Raw genomic sequence first — 26794 nt, forward strand, 5'->3', positions numbered from 1 at the left:
ACTATGCTTTAAGTATAATTTTATCTCTTTTTCCCGCCCCGAGAGAAATTGTGAAACCGACTAGAGAATATAATATGATGGCTGCCGTGCATTTAAACGCGTTATTAAAATATGCACCTACGACATATTTTATACTTTATGCGTCTTTTGCCATAATATGTATATTGATATACCTACCTAGGCATGGCCTGACTAAGGTTTAGGTGCATCGCGTGAAATCGTTCAGCCCATTTCCTTAATTGTCTTTTTTTTTTTAAATCATAAAATATACTCAGATGCACCTCCATTTTTTTGAATACGGCAGGATAAAAGTGCAGGTGCAAAAATAAGGTAATCATTAATGGACTAAGAAAAATTTATCCAGAAAATTATATTTACTGTGATTGATTATTATATAAGTATAACCAATTTCATATAATATTAAATTTGTTGTCAATATTACGCATATTATTTTTGTATTAGTACATATTGTTATATGTTTAAATTTTTAATAATTATGAATATTGATTTTTTTATATAAAAAAGTTAAGTAAATTTAAAAATAATAATAACTAACTGAATTACATCATCGGATACAAATGATATTATCCAATCATAAATTTAAATACTGTACATATATAAAAATGCAGTATAGTTGTTTGCAATCAGTAATATATAATATTTATAATATGACCGTTAAAGAGCATACGATAAACATATGATGAATAAATATATAATGCATTTTTAAAGTTCTATAAAAGTGCGAATCGTAAGCTTTTATTTTTAAAGTATTATAATATATGGTCCTGATATCGTTACGATAGCTCTATATGGTCCACTATTTGCAAATATATTAAAATTTAAGATTTCGTTAAGTAATCTAATAATTAATGGCTTTTAAAAATTAATTCTGACATCTTATTATATAATAAGAATTATGTTTTATTTTTGCCATAGGTATACATATTATATGTTATGTATTTCATTGACACCGATTAAAAAAGTGCATTATATGATGTACAGTTACAAAATAAATTAATAGAAATATAGGCATTAAAATTATTACGATACAATTTCGTTTTTTATTTAATTTGTCTACTGACGTATAATAGACTCAATGGTTATACGATATCTGATTGTATTGTATGTGGCCCTCGAAAAAAGCTCTTTTAGTTCCTTCGCTGCTAACACTATACTACTATAATACTACATTAGGTACGCACTACCCCATACAAACGAATTATCTATATTCACCGTACGAACGATAAATGTCGTAATTTACGTGATATTATTATAATTATACGATATAGTTTTAAATATTGTGTTACTAATTCATCCAAAAACTTTGATTTTTTTGCTGTTTTGTTTTATACTATCAGCGATAGTTTTATTTTTGTAAAATTCGCTTCATTGGTACCACATACAACCAATAATTGGTTGTTGTCGTGTTGATGAAAGAAATGGGTTTATAAAATAATATCATTCAAACCATTTGTAAAATATGGTAGATACTTAAAAAACCGTATATTATTTTGCGAAATATATTTAAATTTATCGATAGTATACAGTGCTCTGAATAATGAGTGACCATTAAGTATCATCAATTTATTCATAAAATCATACATAGTTAAATATCATATTATATGTATGTTAGTTTATATAATCATACTACTAGCTATGTATAGCTATTTTCGTTTGCGGTACCTATATGACATTATTGTTTAATGAAAATCAAAGGTTTGCAGGATTAGAATGGATATTTTGAAAATATTACCTATATGATAATAAAATTATGCTTCATCTAGAAGAGATTTGGTTTTATACCACTATATGGAGAGTCTTTAGATAAAAACGTATTATATACTTATACCTATATAAGAGAATAGCATATTTTGTTAATTTACGAAGAGCACCATACTTCATTTGATTTTTTTTTGTAACTTACGCATCCGAGTTGGAGAACATATTATATAGGAATGTACAAATTAGTTTTACTGTTTTAACCTAACCTAACGATTTGAAAATTATAAATTAAGTTTTTGAACTGGTAAACGTGTATTGCGAATGTATAACACATTTTAGAATGTCACTTGTGCGATCGCTCAAGCTTTACATAGAAAATACAAAATATTTTAGGTACCCTCGTGAGTCTGCATACGATAGGAATATATACAATTTTTATTATTTCCATGAAGTTTAATTCTATAATATTTACATAAGTCTATTTTATATCATTGTTTGAATAAACTTATAAAAATACATGAGTATTATTTTATCTAAAATTATATTGTACAAGAGAATTACTTTTGAAAATACCATCGAAGGTCACCCTTTATGTATAAGACTCGATGTCAAAAACGATTGGCAGTATAATACACATATAAATATTATAGCCTATATGTATTGTATTTTTTTATAATATGTTACTTACAATATTTCATACGAAAATTTTAATTTATTCCAATCTTGCGTGGAGTGAATTTTTTTACGCGAAAACAAGTAAAAACTCTATTCAATATACAGGATGATGGAAATTCGTATTATTATATGCCATATATTATTATATTCTTTTTTCGAATTTATATCGCACGGTTGCAATCATTTTTGTAATTGGAAAATATTTTTACGACACGAATGCGCGTTTTCCTTTTTGTTTCGATATCATTGTTATTGTCATATTTTTGGTTTTATACTGCCTAGCTGTTTTGAACTTGCGATTACAGAGAAATTTACGACCTTTTTTTATAGGCTAAAAGTTATAGAAAAAAATATGACAGGCGTATCTGAGCCGAAAATATAATTTAAATGTATTCAAAATCCTTAACGATTTAAAAAAAATAAATAAAACAAATGATACATTTTTACAAAAAAAGTTGAAATAAAATATTAAAATGAGAAGAAAACATTTATATACTATGCAAGGTGAATCAAATTACCTTAACATAAATAAACTAATACACAATATTACACATTATACAATAATTTGATATCTTAAATTTGTTGACCAATATTTTCTAAGGAGAAAGTTAAATGTTATTTAAATCGAGTAGTATTACTAACCAAGAACTATTATTTATCTTAATAAGGGCTGCAGTTACTACATTTTAGTATTTTGAAATAAAGTTAATAAAGTATATATAGAAAATAAAGTAAAAAAAAAAAAATCAAATAAATTGCAGGACGCGGGGCGCCGTTCCTACTACTTTTCGATAAATTAAAGGAGTTTCAATGAAAAAAAAAAGGTTATTTTTACTGTGACGACATATATTATTTATTGATGTACCTACATCACTGGATGTAAATATAGTAAATATACACAATATAAACTCATCGCGTATATACTTAATATTATGTACACATAATATATATATAGGTATTAAAGTGCAGCTAGTACATGTAGTTACAGCTGTAATATAAAATGTACATATAGATAAATATTCCGCGAAACTACCGATACATACATGTACCTAAGTATTACAACCATGTACAGACAGTATTGGATTGGATGTTAGATATCTAACTGGTGCTACGGGGTAGGTGTATATTTAAACGCGAGCGGTCGCGTGGTGTGTGTGTTTGTGAGTAAGAAGAGTGACGGATAGATTCGGAATTTATTGCACTGGCTCAATGCGTTATAAAAACCCATAGAATAATAATTTCGGAAGTATAGCTAATGAAAACCACTCTCCAAAACTCGGTCGTATACATATACATATATACATGACGTGTACATATATATATATATATATATATATGATTTTTATATGTATGTACAATGTATATATAGGGCGGTAAAGAGCAAAAAATAAATAAAAAATAAATACCAACGAGAAACTATTTGGTACATTATATGTATAGATATATAATGCCACCGAGTTCACATGGTATAATAATATTTGCTCGGAGCAAATCAAACGACTTCCACACTGAGCGACGCTCAGCTATATAATTTGTCGCGCACACACGCACACACATCCGCCGCCATTTTATATCGGCGCTTATTATCTCGTCGAATAGTTTCCGACTTTATATGTGCTGCTCGCACGCGTTCGGGCATCTTATATTTTTTATTCGATCAATTCCGGAGATGTTTGCAATATTCTCCGGGACAACTTTGCACATAAATATCGTCGTATACTATTTATATTATATACACACGCTCCGTCTTTGCGACATTTTAAGTTTCGACTGCGCGTACATATAATATAATATACATGACCGTCATATCATATACATATAGTTTATGTGATGCGCAAAAGTCATATACTCGTGTGTTATTATTATTGTGTATTCTATATACATATTACATTGTATCATATACATAATATGATAATATTGTGTATGTTTTATCGATTTTCGTCATTTATTTACTATATATATATATAAATCCAAAGGCCGCAAAACTTTATCACAATGTAGATATATGTATGTATATTCACATGTATATTACACTATCGTCTTAGTCGCGGAGACTATATTTATGTATATATATGCGATCCGTATCTATTTATCCATCTATATACATCTATATACATATACACAGGTAGCCACATAGCTTATATTAGGAATAAGTTTTTAAATTTTAGAAATGACGAAAAAAATATAGTAATAATATTAAAAAGGGAACCACGCGATGGCGTATCTAATGACGCTGACTTCGAATTCGAATAATATAATATATTATTGTGTATGTAGACGGCTGCGTGTGGGGGCGTACCTATATTATTATACCGAGTGACAAAAAATGTCTCGAGAGGGATACGAAATGCGTATGTATATATATATATTATAATTGTCGCGACGAGTGTGAGAATTTTGGTATAACGTATATATTACGATATAGGTACCCGATGCTATTATATATCCCAATTAGAAGGGTTTTAAAAACGTGAGACTATAAGTATAATAAACTTACATTATACAATATATGTATATATGCTGTGGTATTTATAAATAAATGGAGGGTTTGAAATTTACGGATTATGTATATACATTATACATTGTATTTTAAGTATACATATGCGCAATGGCGTGGCGTTCGTTCGTTATACGACCTTTTTTCAAATATATATACATTGTTCTAATATATATATATATATATATATATATTTATAATATATATATATTTATAATTTATATATGTATATTTGGAATATAATACGACTATACGAGTTAATACCATGTATATGTGCGAAGGGAAGGAAAAAACCTACGTTAATTAGGTCTGGAAGATTTTGTATTTTTACTTATTTTATATATAATAAATAAAATGTAGAAAAAAACGGATGTCGACATCCCGACGATAATGATCGCCTACGTATATATGGTCCACCACGCACATCAGTCACATATGTATGTATTATAATTTATAATTATATATTGTGCATACAAGTATATTTATTATTGTTATACATATATTATATAAGCTCGAACGTAAAAATATATATTAATATACCTAAAATTATATGTATAATATATTTAGAGTGATTTTTTAAGTGCAATTACCCTATGTACGTATGCTTAATTTAAGTAAATATTTAAATTCTGAGCTTCGTTTCGAATACACTTGGAAACCATATTTTTGAATCAATGAGAGTTTTGTACCATTTAAGGATGCTCCTGTGACAGTAGAAACGTCCATTTTTCAAATAGAAATCCCTTTTTCAATTTAATTATCAAGCAGATATTTTTGTTTTTTTTGAGAATTTTAATGTACCTATAAAAATAAAAATTCAAAGGAGTAAATTTTGAGTAGTAAAAATCAGAAGAAAAATTGTGGTGGCGATACGGTCAGAAGCCACCGGACCGTAATGGCTATATGTATTATATACAAAATATAATGTAATACCTATGTTATGCGTATATTGCATATGGGAATGTTGTATAACATATATTACTCGTATAACAATAAAAATATATACATGATACGTATGCATATATATATATACATCATATGGTTTATTGAAACCAATTCTGTGTGGTTTACAACTGGTTCGTGTGTGGATATAATATATATTATGTATAGCACGTGGCTTATACGTTCACACAAATATTCGGCGGTATGTAAAGTAATATGATAATATTATAAATGCGGCCACGCGGCTGTAAGTCACGCGGAGACACGCCTAATGCGCCACTGAGTTTTAGTATAGGTTTTTTGAAGAAAAAAATACGATTCCCAATACCACTACGACTTGCAGGCATAGTAGGTATATAGTAGCTATAGATTGTATTCATGTAAACGTTTGACGCATATTTCACGGTCCCTATTTATTAGATGTATAATATAATATCATAAAATATCATGTTTTCGGAGACTGCAGATTGTTCCTGAACGCACGACTTTCATCTTTAACTCCTTACAAGAGTACCATTTTTTTCCTGTTCGAAAAACCAGGAATAGTTGGGAACTGCAGTTCATCACAATACTGTCCATTTATCGTTTACTCGCCAACATAGCAATTTTTGCAAAAGTGGGGTCCTCTAACTACAAGACAGAAAAGCTAGCCTTCAGCCCACACAAAGCAACTGCACTTTAACCCTACCATGCCCACCTCACTCCTGCCTGACGCGCTCTGCAGCCTCATATTTTTGCCCGAGTATCGTCTCTACCAACCTGCCAAATGCTAGTTACTGCTTCGACGAAGAAGCCTAAATTCTTTGATAAATCATCTGGGAGGAGCTCCTGCTCCGGCTCCAGAATGATATCAGAGACATACTCGGGTCAAAGACGCCGACCGATACCTTACAAGTGTACCTTTATCTATCGATGGTTCATTTTCATGGAATTTAAGTTTACACACTAAATATTATATTATATGAAAATTAGTATTATTATATTAATTATAGGTATGGTAATACCCTGATGCGACGCCAAACATATATACCAACGCGATTATCGAATATAATATTGACATAGTACGATACTGTACCTACTTTACGCACTGCGGCCAGTAGGTATAGGTACAAAGTTATAAACTGCTGCTAAACCAGCGAATGTGATATGATTTTTATTACTCTTGTTGATGTACAGTAAAATGTATTACCACGATCTCTCAATTTTAATAATTATACCAGATAAAGGTTGATTCATACACCCAAGCATGCTCACCCCATTTTTTTTGTTTTTAATACCTAATGCATTTTATTGTTTTTAAGTATATATACCATTAAAGGGGCGATTAGTATCTGCTTCTTTTTTTCAAATGAGACCTTTTACTTGAACATTAAAATTTATTGACTCTTTGGAAAACGTTGATGTACCTAAATCTAATTTTTAATGAATACGTTTAAAATGATTTAACATTGTGTAAAAAGGGTACCAGTGCAAAAACTTTAATGTATGGAGGGGCCTATGATAATATATTATTTGAAAATTATGACAATCATCAATTGATTTAATGCATCAACATTAAATAGTTTGTAAAAATTGTTCGAATTTATTAAATTCTTGATTTAAATTAATATAATATACCTATTTTTATAATCACATATTTATTAAAATAATAATCAACGAAATACATTTGATAATTATCAAGTTTTCACGGCTATTATCACTATAATTATTTAAACTACCCTTGAAACGCGACCTTGGCAACGCTCATCTGCTAAATTATCGGTGGAAAGAATAATAGGTATAACTTATAATACTATGCAATACGCATGGCGTACTGATCATACTGTGGCCATTGTGCGCATGTCATTATGTTATAAAATATAATCGCGCATAACAAAATGTTTCGCACTGTACCTAAACGGACACGGTGAAAAAATATCGTGTTGAGAAATAAATCACGAATGATGGACACGCAGAAAATAGTTGTTGTTAGAAAAAGAAAAAGAAAACAACTGTAAAGTATGTTCGACATTACAATAAAATGAACTAATAGGTCAAGGAAAATAATAAATATTCATCATGACTGTTAAAATATATGTACTTACAAACCTATGACGGTATACCACAAACACTGCAGTGACGATGCGATTTGGTTATTTTTTCGTTTAATTCAATATAATAATAAATTATAAAAAATATTCTTGTGGAATAAAGGTCGTCTGAAAATCGTCTGAAAAATAGGCGTCTTAAAACCCATTATATGGAGTTATTGTGATGAATCCTATATGTATTTGTATTAAAATATTTTCTATTGTTGTTTTATTTTTTAATGTAATTAAAATAATAAAACATGAGATTTTTGAGATTTTTTTTAGTATTGATAATTTTTTTATCAATATAAAAAACGCACTACAAATTCGTTTAATGGTTATAATATCTCCGTGTAAATAAAATATAGTCTTTAAACTATATATAATAATAATATAATATCATGATTACACCCAGACATCGTTTAATACTCAAATGTGACAATGTGAGTGGTTTTGATTGATTTTTTCGTAAGTAAAAAAAAGCATCACATGAAACATTGTTGGCGTGTAATATACACTTGACCCGTAAAAAATAGAAGCATTTAGCGTAATTATGTTATAACGATTAAATTATTAAACGCGTATAAAAATATGCACGTCATCGAATCGATCGAGGAATTAAGTAATTTCAAATTTGGAATACATATTATTACTATTATAATATACAGATCATTATATTAACGAAAAAAAGTTGTCAGAACGTTTCGCATGTAAATCGTTTTCGATAAATTATGTCAATAAATACTGATGACTATAGGTGTATATATATACCTACATATTATTATGGCATAAATTAAACGTGTGCGCGTATACGTATTTAAAAAACTTGTACTTCATACGTATATAATATTATATACCTACACGATCCCATATTAAAAAAAAATTAAACAACAAAAGCCTGCGCATAACACGTATAGCTGCAGTTGTATTGCTATGTGTATATTATATTATAGAGTAATCCGATGGACAGACAGATAGGAACGCGACGCTGCAGTAAACGTCAATGACGAAAATTATATTATGTACTTAATCTGTAAAATAATAGCCGCCGCGATGCCGAACGACACGAAACCGATTATTTCCGTATATATGTATACCTGCACGGCGTGCAGTTTGGGTGGAGTTTAGTTTTTAATTTGAATTCCCGATCACCACGGTTTTCACGGACCGCTATTGGACGAAAAAAAAAATACTATATTATGTAGGTTCACCAGCTCTAGCACACATATTATAGCTGGTATACACACACGGATTACCTGCATCGACGATATAATCTCTTTTCGATCCGTAACCATGACGTGAGGTATATAGGTTTACATAATAAATTATGTGTATAGAATTATAAGACTCTCGAGATTCTTTCGTGTACTTTGTAGTGGGTATATTACACTTCAACTTTGTACGTTAAAATATTTTATAAAACATAAACATTTAGATCCAAACCACTACAACACAAAGTATAATATTATATAATATAATAGTAGGTATATATACCTTAACCCTTAACCCGTAGCATATAATATCTACTATTATAAGTGTACAATATATTCATATGGCACATGCTCCATATATTATATTGTTCGTTATAAGTTTACTTTTGTGTCCATATAATTTATTATTGAGTATTTTTTGTGTTTTTCCTCCGAGTTGATAATCGACAAGACACGAATAATAATCGTCGGACATAAATTATTATAAAATACGAAGATATGAACTAGATGGTTAGATTTAAAGTTAGTCGAATACAATAACGGTAACCTAATCTTTTCCGAAAATCAAAAACCGTTAGCTACAATTAATAAATAAATAGATAGATAATCGTCGGTAAAATTATTTTGGGGAAAATGTGGAATGAATGTGCCGATGGCGTAAACAACTATTCTATCGTTCACTTAAAATCCTTAACTTTTTAGATTTTATGTATGTAAATTATTGTACATGATACACATATAGCTATATAGCCACTGAGAACACATTTTTGTTATGATGTGCGATAAATATGTCTGCGTAACGAAAATGATTATTATCGGAAGATGCTGCGCTTACTATAATAAAAATAATATTGCTCGAGGTCTCTGAGCAATGGCTTCAAATTATTATCTCGGATGACGTGTATGGACGCATAACCTTTCGCGCCAGCAAATGATAATTTAATATATTTTACGCGAAAGCATTGCGGGTGTGTGAGAATTATATTAAAATATTGGTAGGTTCGGACAGAGTAAAAATTATTATTGCATAATATTATATTAATAATATGCATGTATTAGCTGCAGTTTATTATACGTGCGTGATAATATCTTATATATGTATATACCTATATATATTATATGATGGCATTAAGTTATTAGAATGTTAGAAAACATGTTCTCCTGTAGCATCACGAAAATATATGACGTATCCACGCAGGTATATATTCTTAGGTGCAAGTAAGATTTAATTTTTTTTTAATTTTCGAGGTAAATGATCTATGTTAATAAGCTTCTTTAAATACTTATACGCTACACAAAATAGATACCTATATTTATGTACCTACAACAAATTACAAAATAATTTTATTTCTATCTATAATTGATTTGGTATGTAGTATATACAAATTAATGTATTATTCGTATGTATATATCAGTGCACCGGTAATAAAACTATTAACGCTGTGAAATGTTCTGCCAAGTTAAATAATTAATAGAATTTATTATATATACGATTTATGTATATAGATTTATGTGGCATATGTAGGTTTTATATGTAATATAATATATCATAATTCATAATATTTCATTTTATACTGTCGAATCAAAAAATGACGTAAAAAATCAGTTGGAATTAAATACCTATAATTGCATCATACAATATTGCAAATAAGTATTATTTTTTATCTAGTAAATAACTATAATATAGATATCTACGTGAATTTAAATATATTTTCAACGTTGTTACAATACAGTTTTGACATAACATCGTATGCCAAATAAATCGGTCTCTATCTATATATCGTCAATCCGGCTTTGTGTATAAATCGAAACCATGGAAAACATTAAGTACCTATACTCTATATAGAATAATATTATTCTTAAAATATAAACTTATCTATGTTAGGTAAAGTTATAGCAGCATTGTGCGTTATTTAATATGCAGTAAGTATATATTTTGCTGTGAACATAATGTTAAATATAATGTTAGGTATAAGGTTTAGTAAAAGCGCAAACTTCGGAGGAATGTGAATAGCCATATATATATATATGCGTAAATAATTTTACTTACATAGTTACAGATCATATACAAGTATATATATAGGTATACATTATAGTTGAAATCGCCGGTCAACCAAATTTCAGACACTACGAGAAATTCGTTCAAGACATCATATTATATTATGATATTGTATAATATTATATCATGGTGCACGCGTTAAGGGATAGTAATAATAATAATAATAAGCGTGAGGAAACGGGGTGTGTTTTTTGTTTCTATCTCTCTCAATACATATCTTTCTCTCTTTCCCTTTATCTCTCTCTCTCTCTCACACTCCCTTTTACTCTGTCGCTCTCGACATTGCTGCAGTACGCATTTATATAATATAATATATATATACCCATTATTATTATTATTATTATTGTGTTGTATACGGTCGCCGCCATCCCCGTCGTAGTCGTCGGCCATCATGGCGGCAGCGGCATTCCACGTTCACACATGTATAATAGTCATGTTGTGTGTACGTGTGTGTGTGCACGTGTATTGTGTACGAGATCCGGCGTGGTGGCAATGTGTGTGTGTGTGTGTGTGGCGTGTCGAATAGAGAAGGTGGTGGTGGTGTGTGGCGACGGAGGCGATTATAAGATGCCGACCGACTGGAGCCAAGAACGATCGTCGACTGTTGTATGTGTATGGCTACTTATATGGAACACAAACAGACACGTGTGTGTGTGTCGGTCTTTATATGTGTGTGTGTTTGTGGATGTTAGATCGTTGCACATGCGAGTTCCGGACCGACAAAAGCTAACGTCCGTGTCGTGTGTACCGAGGAGGGCTAAAGTCTTAGGTTTTATATACACGTATATATATCGTTTCCGACAGCGCAAATACATAATGTAATATAATATTCTTTTGACGGCGGCGTTTTCTGATATTTTTCCTTTTCGTTTCCGGACTTTGATGTCCCGGACGTAACACAGCGGACGCGTCGTTAAAATGATAATAAGATAAAAAAAAAAGTAAATAACAGAAACCCGTATTGCAATACATTATGATAATTTAATACAATATTATTATGTACAGCAGCGCACCTATATTGCCTCGGTGTACCGGTGTATGCATCTAATGATTTCCAATATATTAATACCTGTATTTTGTTGTAGTTACCGTGAGTACGCAAACAAAATCGAAATTAAAATTCTAACTTAAAACACTAAAAATATTTTTAAAGAAACCTTTATGCAACTGTATAATATACATTTATACTTATAAGCACAATATAGTTGTATATATACATGATATATTAATATACTATGCTAGAAGAAGCTCTAAGTTCACAGCCAATCAACGTAGAGAAATTAATTAATTATTTAAAACAAACTAAACTATATCAACTAATTTAATCTAGATATATTTCAATCTTTTTTTTTATACTATTATTATTGTCATGTACATATATTTATTATTGTTAATGCTTCATACTTGTGTAAAAAAATATTAATGTTTATAGCCAATAACCTTTGTTGTTGATGCTCAATTTAAAAAAAAAAAAATTAAAAAATATATTATGTTGACGTTGGTTATATTATATTGTACATATTATATATTGTATATAATTAGCGGTATGAATAATATATGTTATTTTAAATTTCTATCTACTATTCTGCGGTTGACGTGTATAGCAGGTATAAGGTATATAGTGGAAATTCTCAGATTATTATGAAATTTAGTTTTGTTGGTATTATGAAATATTGCAAACAAGCTAAATGTAATAGTTTGGTATCAACAAAAATATTTTTATAAAATCGTGTAGGTATGTAATCTCGTGTAGATCTATAGCAACATGCATAAATACACGTATATGTATATATTATGAAAAAAAAAATTAAAAACAAATCTGATAGCACACGATTAATTTATAGTTTTTAAATAATAAATTAATTCTCATGAATTAATATACCACTTTTATGAAAAAAAGTCTGTATTTTATTTTATAATTTATAGAATACTCATACAAGCTTTTAAGTATAATATTAAAAACAATATCTGTGCAGTTTTTACCAGCGATAACGTTTTGAACTTTCGAATTAATTCATATTATTGCATATAATGTTATATGAAAATAATAAAATGAACAACACGATTTCATAAAAAATGTTCAACAATCTACACTCGTGTACTCGTTCACTTTAATTTCGTCTCGTCACTATATAACCGACTTGAAAGACATATTTCAAGTAAATTTAGAACAATATAATAAATCAAAGTGCACACGCAGGCATCATACAAACGCATCCACCCAGCGCAACACGTCCAATGCCGCTACAAAGTGACAAACACAAATTTATTTTGCACATGGTCACTTTTTTGAAGGAGTTTTGCGTCGTAAAATACGCCTATTTAAATACGGTTATTATTTATTACGAAATAAATTAGAGGATTCGTGCGGCCGTAACGATTAACTCTTTTATATAACATTATAAATATTTTTGTTGAGATGCCAAAAACAGTATTTTCAAATTATCTACATGATATATATATTTATGTATCATACATTATATAGTTATATATATATATATATATTATATAACTATTAACTATATAATGTATGCTTATAGTAATATGCATAAACTATGATTAATTTGTTTTTACATCAGACTACACGCTACACGTCTTTCGCCGTATCGCTTTTATATTGTAATTCTTGGTCCAAAATATAATGAACGCGGTAATATTACATCATTTTATCATTAATTAAATTCAATATTATATTATAATATTGTAAGTTGTGTCTCATATATTTTTTTTTAATATACGCATAAATATATAATAATATCATGCATTCATACAATGTAGAAATATATTGAATCTTTTGTATTACAGCGCTTTTTGTTGTATATTATTATGATCATTATAAATGTATAAATTACTGAATAAGAATGTTTATTTAATCCGGAGCTTATAATATTGATTAATTAATTAATTGATCGTATGGAAATATTGATATATTATCAACTATAGTAACAATATTGTGGTAGCTTAGACAATTTCGTACTATGATAATGTATTAAATAGGTGAAATGATAAGACAATATTCATACTATAATGAATATTTTGTAACGTTAGTAGGTATATGTATATCCGTTAGATATTAACGAATATACTTAAACCTAATAATCATAGGCGAAACTACGGATCAATACACTATGGCATGGCCTAGCCTAATACTAAATGTATAATAATACACTGACATAATTAAATTTAAAATTTAAATAAGAAAACTTATTTTGTAATTTTAATTTGTTTCCATATTCATAATTTGGTTTGTTCTAATACAATTTTCTAGTTTCGTCTATGTACCTAATATAATATAATATATTATTCAATATAATATTAAGAAGAGAACCGATGTGAGAATTAATTTTTTTTTACACTATAGTCTTTACGGATACTGTGACGCCATACTATACTGATGATTTTGCGCCGTCAGTTGTCGAGGTCTGTCATTATCTCTCGCATGCGCCTCAAACACGAGTGAAAACGTTATAAATAATAATAATAATAAAATATATTATTCTGTTAACACACATGTTAATCGAATGAGAATTTAAAACGAACGTAAATTAGCATGTCGTCATCACCGTGGTGTAATAATGTAAGGTTTTTTATTATTATATTTTTCTACTCACTCGACTTGTCTGCACGGTGCTGTATCATAATGGTGGACTGCACTAATGAAACAATTTACACATTAATTGGTATTTGCGCTGAAGTTATTAGACATCAACCGCACTCTGCAATAACAATATAATGTATCAGACTCAATTATATAATTTACTTAAGCACTATATATATATATATATATATATATATATATCATTATATTTATACTCGCACGTATAAGCTCTATACGATACACTCATATATACACGTACAGTCATGCCAAAATATCTCATCATATTATATTATTAGATAGGTGCTATACATAGATAATAGGTTCCAACATGATGCGTCTGGAGAGGCATTTAATGAATAATGATACACATGACGATATAGACGTAAAAATAAAAACAATTAAGCTTGACGTTGTATACACTCGTATATCTATCTTCGCCACTTGTACGATATCATGCATACCCCTATACATAGTAAATAAATTTAACATTACATATATATATATATATATATATATATATATATTATTTTATCAAGCACACTTGCTAGGTATAGTTATGTGCCGTAGAAATTATCAATCGTATTGTTGTTGAACAGACCGTCCGTTATGTATTTTATAATATAAATTAATAAACTTATAATAATATTATATCAAAATAATTGTAATTTATACGAAAATAGCACCCGTATTGTTACCGTTTGAGGAAGACATAATAATATTATAATAATCAATAATAACGATTTAAATATATTATTATATTGTGCGATTTTACACCGAAAAATACAATCGAAAACTCGTTTTGTTGTGTACCCAATGACCGCGAAGATTCTCGTGGTGACAATGGCGTCCGTATCCGAAGTTCTTACAGCACGAAATGACATTTCAGAGTATAATATTATCTTGTCGCATTCGTCATATTATGCTCCATGTGTTATATACTGACTACTTCGGGTTTTGAATTTGAAATATTTGAATGAAACTATGAAAAATATTTTCCTTCTATTAATCGTATTTGTTTATGAATTATTAGAAATTATTATTGATTATACGCAGAAAATAACGATACTGAATGACTTATCAATCAAGATTTACTTAAAATTGCAATCAATCTAGTATTTCTAAATTAAATATAATTATTGGTTAATTCATCACTTGGCTCTATATTATAGTTATTCTTAATAATGTTATTATATTATTTATTTATTAGTACCTATATTCAGCACAATAAACCAACTTTCAACATTTTTCTCTTACTGTGAATTTATAGATATAAGCTTTTAAACATAATAAACAATACTTGTATATAATTATTTTTCACATGAATGTAATATTTTAAGAATAAAATAAATTTCGTGAAATTTTTAAACCCTACAATAATATATACAACTACTGTTCCACATAAACCTATTGATTATCTTAATTTAGCACCAAAATAGAACGCGCCTTCGACGGGGGTGTATGCGTATACAATATATATTATTATATCAGAGACTATTTTATATATATAGAAAATGAAAACCGTGTTGGACCAATAATATCGTGACGTGCCACCGCTGCAGCCGCTATTTTTAATCTAGCCATCGTCATGGTGGTCTTCTGATCTGTATATAAACATCGCGTCGTCGAGTGAACTTTTTAGAACCGTTTAATACCGCACGCACAAACTGCGTAAACAATATATTATGATACTATAATGTATATGCTATCTCTGGTTCCGAAATAACGATCACGTCGATATGATAACACGCTGCAGCTTATAGTCGTGTTTTGCACCTCGAAAATCGAGTATTTGCGATAAAAAAAATAAATACCAAGCGAACCAAAAATAGGATAGTCCACTGAAATAACGATTGGACTTAAGTGTTTATAAAAGAATATAATTTTATTATTATGTAGGTTAACACTCGGCCGTTTCGCGAAGAAAAACGACGTCCGACTCGTATAAGCATCGACGATGGACGTATAATTTATACTATACGGTCGAATAGAAAACTAATAAAACTGTCCACAAACTCGATGTAAATATTTATAATGTATACACTGTATCAATCAGTAGATGTACACATGCGCTTGAGTTTCATCGTTTGTTTTGTGTATATATAATTTAAAATATTGAGAGACGTTATTGTGTTTATCACATGCACACATATCACTTATATGCATAATACATTTTTTTCCCAATGGACAAAATCAAAATAACAATTTTATCTAAATTCCCGAAAGTGATTTAGAGTTATAACAATAAACAGCAATTAATATTCTAAATTATAATAATATTACATAACTTCAAACAAACTCAAAATTAATTGAAAAAACCTAAAATTTTTTCAGCGTATCCCCTATACATGAAATAAATTGTATTCATAAATACATTTTATACACGGTAAATTAAATTTGAATGGACGATCTGTGTACCCGAGTGTACCTATATACTATATAGTACCGTATCGCGTTACTTTTACTTACAAGGTTGAGAAAATTCCTTTGAACTGTTATAGTAGGTATAATATAAATATAAGTTGTGATATCGTAGACAAAAAATATAATAATAATATATATTATATTCTGCCTAAGTATACTATTATAATACACACATTATAATAATAATTATAGGAAGTGGTTATTATATATTATGTACTAGATGTAAAATGATTTCAATTTGTAGAGGATGTTACATAAGTATAGTTAAGTACTTATATAAATGAAATATTATATTATATTTTTTTAAATACTTTTAAGAAGTGGTGGTTATAATTAATTGTATAGGTACTTTATATTTTTTTCAGAATAATTTGATTTTAATGCGAGAATGTATTTATATTCGAACCCAACATAAGTTGTCATTTTATTCCTTGAAAAATATGATAAATTTAAATTTCCTTTAACGCAGCCAAATATTATTCACGAATTGCATAAACTGGATATAGGTACCTATACTACAGGTAGACTATATTATAGATTGAAGTATTTTTTTTCCAGCATATGTAATATTATATTGCCTAAAATTGTGCCCGAAGGTATATAGCCATACTATAATAATAGTATACATATACTAGTATATAGCTGTATAATACAGCCGCTAAACGGGTGCACTTATTTTTCACAGTATTATTATTTTTTTCTCTTCTTTTGCGGTCGTCGTAAAAACCCCGCAAATATAGGTTATCAACGCTGCCAGTAATAAATAAAATCGAACGGGGCAAACACGAGAAAAAAATATATTCGACATAAATGAATGGAAATTATAGGTTCCACGCAATATTATATCGTATTTTCCCGAACGGGAAAGGCGTTTTAAGGAAATTGCATTGAGGGTCCAACCCCGATCGGTCCTATATAAGCACATATATATATTTAGACGATGAACATAATAAGTCCGATAGAGTAATAAATTACATAAAAAAAAATAAAGGTTTTTTTCTGTATCCATCTTGTTTGGATAAAATCGTAAAAAAACTCGACGTGGACTAAAAAAATATATATAAAATACTATTTAAGAACCATCTTCAGCGGTACAAGCAAGTCACGGAAAAAAATAATAAAAAAATACACAAAAATTAATTAAGATGTAAGCGCGATTTTAAACCGGTTTTAATTAATTATAAAAAGGTGTATTGTATATATTATTTAAAATATAATCTACAACAGGAGTAATATATACCTAATAATTTATTTTACAATGTTATGTCATTAGGTTAAGTTAGTTAATATATTATAATATACACATTAAATACTGATATGCGTATATAATTTAATAGCAATAATCATAACGAATTCATAGTGAACATTCATTATGTACCTGTCAAATAATTTATTGAAATTAGCATATTTTTTTATAAATGTTATTAATATTTTTTTTTTGTCTTGAGTAAGAAAAATTGTTTATAGTAAGTTGCCATCAACGAAAAATAATAATAATATATTATATTATTAATATTTACACAGAACGTCATAACCCGAGTAATAGGCATTAATGACAATGAAGAAACCAAAGTACAATATTCAAACTACAAAGTATAACGAAATACGCCTACACGGCTATAAAATAAACACGTTTATTATAATAATATTATATATATTTTTAAATGCAAAACTATTCAGAAATAGAATATCCTATAGGCCACCAATAAAGATTCTATTATTTTAACTTATGATTAATAATAATATTTCGATAAAATTTATTCGTCAATTATGTTTGTCTATTCACGATTGCCACATCCAAAATGTCACCTTACAAAATCTATTAATATTATAATATGGGTATGAGATATTTTTTTATAATAATATATTTAATGCGTAATTCTCACCAGTTTTGTAACAAAAAATCTAGATGACCCTATACAGTATAATAATATTATACATATTCATATAAGTATAAGGTATCCTAACCAATATGGCGATATACAACTTTATAATAAATTGTCTAAAAATATGTACACACCAATGTATTATACAAATTGTTTTTTCATTTACAGATTGCCTTGCTGTTTCAAAAACTTTTTGGTTCGATAATCATACATCGCCACATCATATCGAGAATTTGACGACATACTATACCTACAGTAACGCCATAATATCTATTTATAAGTGCCTAGAATCTACGACGTTACTATTGATGTTAGCATCTACCGCTGAATTTCAAAATCGACTTAAAGCAACAGCACCGCAAAGGTCTGTAGTCGTAGCAATCGTAAGGATGCAAATAACGATATTATACAATACGTCACTATATTATGGCACATTGGTGCGACCTTAGAGTAAAACCGTCAGTATCATATTACAACTTACTACCACAGGTTTCACGCTGCAGCCGACGTCGTTATAGTTTCCGTTTAGTCGGACGCCGGGCGATAATGCGATTTGAAATGCGCCAAAACGACCGCGACTAATGAAACATAACAAAAACTTCTTTTGTCCGTGATGCGAAACTACGTTTTATATTATTATAATGTTATTATCGTGTAATGAGAGTAAGACGGATGGAGCTGATTCGGAGGGTTAGTATATATATATGCAAATATAATATAGGTATGTGTGTGTGTAATAGTATAAGTATCGATGCAGTATAAAATATTTGTCGTGCGTGTATACGGAGTGCGCCTGCGCGTGCTGTTCGGTAATGTGTACACAGGTAGTATAGGCCAACACACATAAATAAAACAATGATACATTCATAATATGTATATATAGGTATATAACATTATATAATGTATGTGCTCGTTCCGGTCACGTTATGATCAAACCGACGCTTACTGCGTTCGGCCCGTGACGACGTCATAATAATAATAATATCATGACGCCGTGACGTCGAAGGAATTTTTACCTCGGCTAGTAGGTATTCAAAAGTATACCTAATGAGTAATGAGTATTAAAACTCGAGGGACAAACCGACGCGGTGCTATAATAATATTTCACTTTTTTTATCGATTTCGATTCGCATGCTTCGGAAAATCGCGTGTCGTAATAATTTTTTGGGTAATCCGGATAAGAAAGAATATTACGTACAGGTTCAGTGGCGCCCAGACAGGTTAGCGAGTACTGCAACTCTTCGTGTGCTCTCGGAAGGGGTGGTTTCGCTGCGGAGTCACAGGAAAGTTTATATATGTCTTATACCTATAGAGTCTATAGTATAGACTATAGTTATAATAATAACTGAGTATAATGAGCAAATCGAATAAAAATTGTAAAGAGCCGCGAGAATATATTTTTTAAATAAAAAAAAAAAATGATTGGATTGCTGGGTATAACTTTTTTACTGCATACGATCTAAAAATACCTCTATACACCATTTTACAGGTTATATATATTATGTACGGCCGCGCGGGAAGTAATCGTGTGACATAGCAACAGTGTACGTTGATGCATATCTGACACGTTCAAACGTGTGTATGCTGTGTAAGATCTTTCTTAGTGGACACCTTTTATTGCAGGTGTAGGCGTAATACGTTTACGGATGGTGATCGTTGTAATAATATGTGGTCCGAAGAGATACGACGTGTCCCCTGGATCCGGATCTCAGAAAAAATTAAATATGGATATTCATAGGAAGTATTTAGGCGATAAGAACTCGCGGGGAGCCTACATAATGTTTAATGTACCGGGACGTACATTATACCTATCTACGAATATATTATGTGCTCGATAAAAAAATGAAATGATTATAATAGTTGTTTAAATAATCGAATGTCGTCCGGACACGGCGTTCTATCGGTCACCCAGCGATACGTCACAGGACTCGCAGGTCTCTTCTATATTATGCATATGCACCGCGTCAAAATATCAAAATAAATACCCAATAACATATTATATAAGAACTACTATAATACCGGAGCCACCCATAGTGCGAAGAAACGGTCGGCTATTATTTTACAGGCCGTACGCGTATACCTATACATTATATCCTAATTATTTTTATTATTATTATCATTTTTGTAAGAGCAGTCCCACGCCCGCCGTCCGTTATTTCAAAGAGGGACCGTGAAAATTATGACCCGACCAATAGCGAGTATACCTAATGTACATATATAAAAAATATCTATATAATATACTCGCATACGAATGACTGGCGCAAATGCTGCACAGTCGTGTCATTTTATCATTTTATCATTATATATTATTATTATTATTATTATTATTATTACTATGTACGTACCTATATAATATAATATCGCATTCTCGCATCATATAGGCATGCACTCCCGGAAAACGCGACGCTGCGCCTCGGCCATCGATTAAAGCGGAACGCGTAAGTGTACGTTCGTATACGTATATTACCTATATAATATTATATGATATATTATTATTAAAATATTATACGTTGGATTCTGAGCGCCCGTCGGATCCGGCGTCTTCGACCGTCATCGTAATAATAATACGCGTAGCATAGGTAGGCAAGGTACCTGCCCATCGTGATGGTATTGTGTACGCGACTTGCGTTTATTAATATTATGTCTCGTATTACATAGCGATGGCGCGCGTATATAAATAATATTATTATACTCATCGCGGGTGTGTGTAATAAAACTATTAAAATAATAATATGATGTTTAAGAAAAATACGTATACCTACGCCGAACGTAGGTATATCATAATAATATGATGCGAGTGTTTTGGCCCTCCTACGGCGGTGGCGGCGGCGTCATCGGCGTCAGCGACCATATATTGCATACAATAATAAATGTAATTATTATTATTATTATTATCGTATATCATACTATACACTTTGTACTCGGTTATTGTGTTGTTGTAATCATCGTCATAATCGTCGTTATTATTATGCCGCTCGTTTTTATTATTATTAATTTATATATATAGGTATACCTATACAAAAAAATTACGCGCGTCAAAAATCGCATTTTCGTACAATTTAAACGATATTATAATAATATTAATACGTGGGCAATGTGCGATCCACTGCAGCTACCGCGGTATACAATACTGTTATATACAAGTAATATTATAGGTGTATTGTATCTATGTACAACTGCCGCACGTTTTCGCTTCGAAATATATGCGCACCGCCACCGACGATAAGTCGTTCGTTTATAAAATTTAATTGGTCGTAAAAATGGCACCTAATATACCTACGTTATTTAATTGAGTTATAAAAACGAAATTAACATCTGCAGTACACGGCGGTAAATGTGTTGAAGTTACACCACACACTCTCTCTCTCACACACACCACACACATGTAGGGAAAAAAAGATTTGCACACGTCCAAGTGCGTGCACATATTATATACATAACAATAATAAACAGTGCACTAGATAGGTACTTGTATTATATACATACGAACGATGTTATATAATAAATAATATACCTACAATCAAGGCTGGGCAAGTTAACTAATTATTTTAACTCGTTAAGTTAAGTTAATACAGAAAAATGTAAGTTAAGTTTAAAGTTAGTTTTCTTATTTATTTAACTCGTTGAAAGTTAAAAGTTAATTTGAAAAAAAAAGTAACTTAACTTAGTTAAAAATAAGTTAATTTTCTTCTTTCATGTACATTGTACCTACAATAAATTATCATACATTTTTATCAAAGCTTAACAAATAACATAATATAATGGAAGTCTAACTATTTTCAATAAACATATGTAATTGTATTAATTACAGTAGGTACTTAGTAAGTACTACTTACATACTTCAATCAATTATAAAATCTAACATTAAATTAGTAAGAGTATTTTATCTCTGTATACAAGGCAGTTAAATAATATGTTTTTCTTTTCTCAAAATAATTATATTATATATATATATACATATTTTCTGCGAATAAGCAGAATAAAATAAAATATTATTATCTAATACTATTATTATTACTCGTAAATCGTTTCCCAAATTTTATATAGGTAGGTAGTTGTTAGTTGTACTTATACACGTTATTCTAATATCTATTGGAATTTCAAATATAGAAATAATGCAAAACACTCACATTCATATCGTAAAGTATTTGGTTATTCCCACAATTATTATATATATATATATATATATATATATATATATATATATATATAATATCAATAAGTTATAAAAATCAAAATATAATTTTAAATATATGAAATTTATATTAGGACAAATTAATAAATTAACTCGTTAAGTTAGGAATTGTTTAAAAAAAAAAGTAACTCGTTAAATAACTTAGTTAAAAGTAACTTAACTTCGTTAATGCCCAGCCTTGCCTACAATAATATACGAGTTAAGTATGGTATATTGTTATCTTTCCATTCTGATACTTGCAAGGTTCATGTTGAAGCATATACGACTTATCATGTAATTGAAAAATTAATTATCCTTTTCGATTTGCCGTCGTGTGCGTATTATTTATTACCCTGCAAAAGGTAAACAAATTGCATACGTTTATGGTAATAACAACATTCGCAATTGTCATCAAAATTGGATTGGTTTATCTCTCTTCTTCTTTTTTTATTAGGTAATGCAGAGTTTTACCAAAATCGTAGTTTTGATATATATTTAGGACGAAACTTCTGCGGCTCACTGTTTGCTTTTATTTTTGTTTTTGCTCCTCTGCTTTTTAATTTTATGACGACTTAATGTATTTAATATCAAATAATAATAAACATTTCCATTTTTTCTAAGTGGACGGATAGTAAAAACATTTATAGTTGAATAATCGACGTACAAACATACATATAGGTGTTAACAGAAAAATAATAAAATAGGTACACAGTTTACGGTTCAGTAAAATTGTATGTTTTAAAATTAATATGACATGAAGCGTGTGAAGTGTGTGTTTTCCAAAATACTCGGTAGGTTATAATTTAATGTTTATATTTCAGGATTTTCACGTTTTTTTCTCGTTTTCGACCATTGACTGTTCGTCGAATACATATATCTAATATCACCGCGTCTATACATTTTTGCATGATCAATAATAATAACAATATAGTAAATATTTATTTCAAAAAAGTGTGTCTATATAACTCCAACGCAAAGCAGGTGTCTTAGGCTGTGGGAAAACGACTTTGAAAAACAAATTAAAACGCCGCTATTCGTCCTGGAATACAAGCTTATTATTAATGATGTGTTATTTTTAAAAGAACGACCGACGACGTTGAAAAAGTACCGCCGAGACTTATATTTGGACGTCTAATTTTAGCCGGATACCAGAAAATTGTGAGCACGGAACGACGAGGTAAGTAATTTTCTCAGAAAATCGTCACGATAAAAAAGACAAATTATTATTGTCCTCGGCCGAGACTGTGGCAGCTGCACCACGACATGGGACAGTTGAACATAAACTCAAGCGGATAGGAAATATAATACCTATATTAATATGTATTATGCCGAGGCGGATACATTTCCTCGCGTAGTACTTTTCATGACAGATGAAAAATGGGAAATTCTCAACGATAAAGACAAATACAGAATATAATAATATGATATGACAGGTATTCAATCTATATATGATAGGCATATCGTATGTAATTGGTATATCAAAGGTACGAGAAGAGTTATACGCCCGTTTAGACATATACCTACTTAATTCATGTATATATAGACATATCACCGCATGTCATAAGTATTGGATATTATACATAGTATATCGCATTTACTTCGATTGTTATTCCCGCCAAATCGATATTCTAATTGACATTTTTAATAATTACTATACTGTATCAGAGTGCTAGAATATATCGTGTGTTCGCCAATTTAGGGAACATTGAATTTCTCGGCCGGATTATATTGGAATAAATCGAATTTTTTTAAGTTAGTGCGGTATATAAATACATATTTTCAGATAAATTTCAAATTTTTAACCCTCTCGGTACGCGCATGCGCAACGCAACTTATTAATTTTTTAATAGCAACCGGTATTTTTGATACCAAATTCGGATAGACTGAATTTTTTTAAGTAGTTTTGACCAGTTAACCATGGCTCTAAAACAAAAATTGACTGAATAAGAGCCATTCAGATTTTGACAAATAATACATTTCTAGTTTCTACAATTCATTATAAAATGCATAAAACCATTTATAATTATCTACTATTGATTACTTTTTGAATATTTTTTTTATTTTTTTTTATGTGTTATAATTAAGATTAACATAATACGGATATAAAATTATTTAATTATAATTGATTACAACTGTATACGTAAAAATATTCAAAAAGTGGGTTGTAGTGTATTTATATACTTACCACTAACTTGTACAAAATAATTCGGTTTATAATTTATTCCAACATAATCCGACCGAGAAATTCGGTATTCCCAAAATTATTGGTGAACACACGGTATAATGTAATAGAAGTAACGCATTACTTACCTTTAATTTTTTTTAAACAATTTTATTACAATTAATGGAAAAGTCCTGTGTATATATTATTGTGTAGTAATAACTTTAATGAAGTACACATTTTAATGTATAAAAAAAATTGCAGATTTTATTCAAATTAATTGCTCAAATGATTTTTGTAAGTTTTTAAATTAAGCAGAAGGTGAATAGTATAGTTGTATTGAGTAGGTAGATATTAGGCAATGAGAATGAGCAGATAACTGAATAATATAATATAAACGAGTATAAACCTGCTGAGGCGTGCCCGTTATATTAATGAAACATGTATTTTTTGTGGACTTATCTATTTCTTAAATGATAAACTATTATTATAGTTGTATACAACTAAATTAATGTAATTATTTATATTATTAAAAATAATGCGCTAGGCCAAGATTAATATTTCTAAATTTATTAATAAATCCGGACGTGTATATAATAGCAGGTTGACGATACAGACTTGTTCGATGAAGTTGAATGCTCGTCTAACCGGCTTGAATATTGTAGATAATATGTATTATGATATTCGTATTAAAAACGCGCGCTGTCGCTAGTATACATAAACAAACCTATTACCAGATATATAATACACGGGGTAACATTTTTTGGCTTTACATTTGACTTTAGTGAATAAAATGTATAGAAATGAAAATAATATGAATGTATAATGTTTTTTATTCAAAATTTCCATTAATATTTTTAATAAAACTAATACGATAGTTTATAAAGGAGATAAAAATAAACGTCAACAATGCGTACAGTTAATATAAAAAATTATCATAGTTAACATTCTCGAATGTGCCAATGTAATATTTTTTTAAATCAGATACACTCTATAATATTATGTATAGGTACCAACGAAGTTTTCAAAAAATTATATTTATGATCGGAAGCAAAGATATGTTTATCAGAATAATAAATATCATACCATCGTAAAATGTTAAATTTTAAATTAATAACATTTTAGTGTCATCCTTAAAGGGATTACATACTTATATAAAAATAACTAAATAAGTATATCTATAAGTTATATCTACTATGGTTACCTATATTGTTAGGTATGCATAAATTGTATATTGCAGATTTTGGAGTAACGAGTAGGTAAACATTCTAAATGCATTCATATATATATATATATATATGATCATTGACCGTTTATATGTATAGAATAATAATGCATAGGTAGACTATATAATATATGTCTATATATGTGCTGTATTA

At 29.2% G+C, this 26794-nt stretch overlaps 2 long non-coding RNA genes across 4 annotated transcripts in view; one reads left to right on the forward strand and one right to left on the reverse strand.

Annotated features, from left to right (window-relative positions):
• LOC107162301 (uncharacterized) overlaps positions 1 to 26794 on the forward strand; it is a 33726-nt gene that overhangs the window by 5395 nt on the left and 1537 nt on the right. For 2 of the 3 annotated variants that reach the window (XR_016190116.1, XR_016190115.1), the window contains exon 2: positions 19249 to 19770. This is a non-coding gene — a long non-coding RNA (uncharacterized LOC107162301). The remainder of the gene's footprint in view (positions 1 to 19248; positions 19771 to 26794) is intronic. The other variant, XR_016190117.1, reaches the window with a different exon arrangement.
• LOC149058820 (uncharacterized) overlaps positions 5489 to 26794 on the reverse strand; it is a 46050-nt gene continuing 24744 nt past the window's right edge. The window contains exons 2-3 of the long non-coding RNA XR_016190118.1: positions 14787 to 14891; positions 5489 to 5695 (exon numbers count right to left, since the gene is read on the reverse strand). This is a non-coding gene — a long non-coding RNA (uncharacterized LOC149058820). The remainder of the gene's footprint in view (positions 5696 to 14786; positions 14892 to 26794) is intronic.

This window comes from Diuraphis noxia, unplaced genomic scaffold, assembly GCF_037042655.1.
Source record: "Diuraphis noxia isolate RWA-SAM2 unplaced genomic scaffold, SU_Dnox_SAM2 contig0002, whole genome shotgun sequence".
NCBI lineage: Eukaryota > Metazoa > Arthropoda > Insecta > Hemiptera > Aphididae > Diuraphis > Diuraphis noxia.